The sequence below is a fragment of the Arvicanthis niloticus genome, chromosome 18 (genome assembly GCF_011762505.2).
Source record: "Arvicanthis niloticus isolate mArvNil1 chromosome 18, mArvNil1.pat.X, whole genome shotgun sequence".
NCBI classification, from domain to species: domain Eukaryota; kingdom Metazoa; phylum Chordata; class Mammalia; order Rodentia; family Muridae; genus Arvicanthis; species Arvicanthis niloticus.
Window position 1 is genome coordinate 51,023,335 of NC_047675.1, and position 4,522 is coordinate 51,027,856.

Below are 4,522 nucleotides of genomic sequence, written 5' to 3' on the forward strand. Positions count from 1 at the left end.
AGAGAGTTAGCGTTGAGGAAAAAGAACAAAAATTCAGTGCCTATAAAATAGAAATGAGATTATTTACATATTCACAACAGGCCACCTATTTTGAATATCATTAATATTTTAACTCCATCATATAAATACATGCATCAACTCAACAATCACTGAACAAAAATCTGATTGTATCTCTCTCCTCTTACCTGGAACACTGTATTAGAAGCCCTTGGTGAGTCAGTGGAATAGCTTCCCCTCCTGCTCTGAGGCCTATGAAATGTCAGGCTGAGTCCCAGCATTGGCTGGAGAGGGTCGGCTGGAGCCGGTCCCTGATGAGCATTGACCCCGCTGCAGAGCAAGCTGAGGTTGTGCACCAATGTCTCTTTTTGCAAGGAATGCAGTCCCATCGCTCACCCCACTTGTGGTTTTGAGCTTCTTTGCTACGTAGCTACACGATTGGATACCCTTGCTGGGCCTTAGATGTTAAAAGCTGAGATAGTCACTGTGGGGAGCATATGCAAAAAAGATTTTTTTTTTTTTTAAAGCAAGGAAGCCTCATGACTGTGAAAATATACAGCAAAAGCAGCTTAAGGAAGGATGGGCTTATTTGAACTGGTGGTTAAAAGGTACCATCAAGACAGGGAAGATGGGGTACAGGAGTCTGAGGTCGTTGTCACAGTGTATCTACAGAGGGCAGGTAGCTTATCACAATGTATCTGCAAGGGAAAGCAGGGAGGCCATGGGTGCTAATGCCTGGCTTGCTTTCTTCTTGTCATTCCATCCAGGACTCTAGGCCATGGGACGATGCTGCCTGTGTTCAGGATGAGTCTCCCCTTACCCAGTTGATTCTCTTAGGAAACACCCTCATAGGCACTCCAAGTGACACATCTTCTAGGTGATTCTAAACCCAGTCAAGATGACAATGGCAACCAACCATCACTGAGCCTTCTCCAGTAGCTAAGAGAAACAATATGAGAGGCAAGAATTTCACACTGTGGTAAAAATAATGGTTTTAAAGCACCAGGCAAGGTGAACCATGCCTGGGATTCAGACGGTTGATACACACAGGTTTATGGTTTCAGACTAGTCTAGGCAACTAACAGGAAGGAGGTAAAGGAGGGAGGAGGACGGATGAAGAAGAGGAAGAAGGAGGAGGAGGAGGAGGAGAAGGAGGAGAGAGGCAGAGACAGAGAGACACAGAGAAAGAGAGACAGAGCGAGGCACAGAGAGACAGAGACAGAGGGGTAGATCTGCTGTACTGGCTGGGTTTGTGTGTCAACTTGACACAAGCTGGAGTTATCACAAACAAAGGAGTCTCTCTTGAGGAAATACCTCCATGAGATCTAGTTATAAGGCATTTTCTCAATTAGTGATCAAGGGGGGAGGGCCCAGCCCATTGTGGGTGGAGCCATCCCTGAGCTGGTAGTCCTGGGTTCTATAAGAAAACAAGCTGAGCAAGCCAGTAAGTAAATCCCTTCACCTCTGCATCAGCTCCTGCTTCCTGACCTGCATGAGTCCCAGTCCTGACTTCCTTTGGTGATAAACAGCACCGTGGAATTGTAAGCTGAGTAAACCCTTTCTTCCCCAACTTGCTTCTTGGTCATGATGTTTTGTGCAGGAATAGAAGCCCTGACTAAGACACCTGCCAAACAACCCACTTTCTCTTGGTAGGCCCACTTCCCAGAGTAGCACCACCAACTGGAGACCAACTATTCAAATACATGAACCCGTGGAAGACATTGCACATTCAAAACACAGTACAAGACATTCGTATTAAGCCCCAAAAGAAATCAAAGGAAACTTCTAAGGTATCTGGCTGCCTCCCTTTTCTTCTCTAACTTCATTATTACCACACACAATGATTTCTGTAAGTTCAAAATCTTAACTCTATGTTAGGATAACCCAAACCAGATTCCTATATAGCAGTTACAGCCCAGAAGTTACAAACATGACTTCTCCACGTTCTTAAGACTGAGAAGGTCTCTGAGTTTGCTTATAATAATGATGTGTGCTGGTGGCCTCCAGAAAAGGTTAGTTGGGAAAATACAGAACTGGGCTAAAGGGCTCTACAGGCTCAGGTTGCTGCAGGAAAATTGCAGTCAAATCTCTAGGGATGGCATTCTCCCTCTTCAGACAAGTCAGAACGACCAACACTGTCCAGAGCAGGCTGCCCAGGTCTCCCCAGGCCTGGGCAAAACAAGATTGCAATAAGAAAAGCATCTTGAGGACAAGAAGGCACAAGGCTGGTCACCTCTGAGATTTCCACAACTCCTTCCCTATCCTTCTCTGACGCTAATGACAGAAACCCGGGGCTTGAAGAATGAGTCTGGTATCTCAGCCATTTCAAGCCTATCATTAATTTCCTGTCCAGACTGATTAGTGATCCTGCCTTCCGGTCCCCTATCTCTCTCCTCTGGTGCACGGGTAAAGACTCCTCCATTCTTCTCACCAGTCTTACCAGCTTTATCTTGACAAGTGCCATGTGTCTCTGTTCAGTTGATTGTTCTTTTCTCGGCAGCCAGGCTTCAGCCTGCGTCTTCCTTACCAGGAAATCCACGCAGATCATTCCCCAAATCTATTGTGTGACTCTTCCTGGGGAGAGGTGAAGAAAAAAAAAAAAAAACATCTATTCACCCCCTGATGGGGCACCGACAACAGTTGGAAGAAACCATTTCATCCTTGTCTAGCTTTGTGAAACAATAGTTTGTTGTTTACTCACGCCTGTGTAGCTACAGGATTACAGGAACACGGGTGACTCAGACGCAGGTGCATCTCTGAAAAACCCACCCCAGAATAATTACAATGTATGCAAGCTCCATTGAGCTCCCTAACTGACTGTCAGCTCCACTAGGGTCTCCCTTTCCCTAGCAACCACTGGCTGTTTTTGTAGCACAGGGGCGGGGCTTTGTGTATCTTGCCACTTTTTGGAAACTTTGTAAATTGCTCTGGCTTCCTGAGTCTTCTGAGCTGGTCTCTCATCTTGGTTTGGGTGCAGCATCTACAGAGCAGGACTTTCCAAGGTCTGAGTATTCTCTGGTAAGCAAGGTTGTAGAGCGTCTAACTGGATTAGTCCAGAGCTGTACCAGTCTTTCCCATAGGTCTTGATTTCTTCTTTTGCTAGCTTCAGAGTAGCTCCCTTAGAAGGTGCTTGGTATTTATTCCAGAAAGGCTGCTTGGGGAGGGAGGCCTCCCGGAGCAATGAGCTATGGACATAGGCAAAAGACTTGGCAAAGTTAAGGCAAAGCCTGTCTTCCCTTTGTATTTCGTGAGCCAGCAAGCCCCTGCCTACCCGCTCACCCTTCCTGTAAGTTGCCTTAGCCAGAGAGGATACACAAGAGACACTGGTACTCTTCCAGATTCTTCCTTACACAACAAACTCTAAAGAGATTCTGAGGGTGGGGGAGAACAGATGGGTGACGAATAGCCATGCCGAAGATTCCCTGAGCTCAGAAGCAATGTGAGGTCTTCAGCTTCGCCCTTGGCAAGGCATTGATTGATCCCACACAATGATGCCAGGGCAGCTGGCATTTGTGAAAGACTTCTATGCTGGGCACTGCACAGCCTTGTTTTGTTCTCTCTGCAGCCTCATGAGGGAAGGACCATCAGTCAAGGTCACACTGTGGTGAAGGAAATGCCATCTATGAATCTGAGTACCTTGCCCTAGGACCCAGGACCAGAGGGAGCAATAGAACCAGCCCCCAGCAGACTGCCTGACTCCAGATCCCTGCACCCTACTGCTAGTTCCTAGCTACTTTGAACTGTGTGCCTCCTCCATCAAAGAAAGAGCAAAACAATGTTATAGCTTTGAGGGATGCTCTTGTGACCTTGTGCCCAGTATCAGCACCACTGAGCTATCTAGACTCATTTTATGCCTGTAGAAAATAAGTATCTTGGATTCTGAGGCTGGGGAGATGGCTCGTTTGGTAAACACAGGACTTGAGTTCAATCTCCAGAATCCACGTTAAAAAGTTCTCTGTATGGTGGTGCGTTATAACCTCAGTGCTGAGGAGGTAAAGACAGGATTCCTGGGATGCACTCTGTGCACCTGGTGGTGGGGACAGTGAGCATCCTCCCTTTGGGATACACTGTAGATCTTCAGGAAAGCTGTATCTAGATGTCATGTTTCAGAGGCCCTTCTGGGAGTACAGCACTTCATACTACTCTCAGAAGGTATTGGCACTGGAGAGGGCAGGACCCTTTCCTTTCCTCTGTCACACTCATGTCCTTACCAGGTGCTGTAGGGTTCTAGTGCTCTGGTTTCAGAGACCTTGAGAGACTCCGCTGACCACTAGAAGACATGCTTTTCTATAAACTGTCTACTTAGGACTGAAGGGGAGGAGTCCTTCCACACGGATGGAAAGCCCTGGGAAGGTAAAGGATGCCAGGGCCTCAGCTGGCATGCCAACAGAGGAGGTTGACAATGACCAGGTGGAGCCACGTATGTGTTCACAGGGAGATAAAACCCAGAGCCATCGACTTCTGTGAGGTCAAAAGGCTGTGTTTGTCTAGCTTGGCAAGGTTGGGAGCTGGTAGAGGAGCCAGG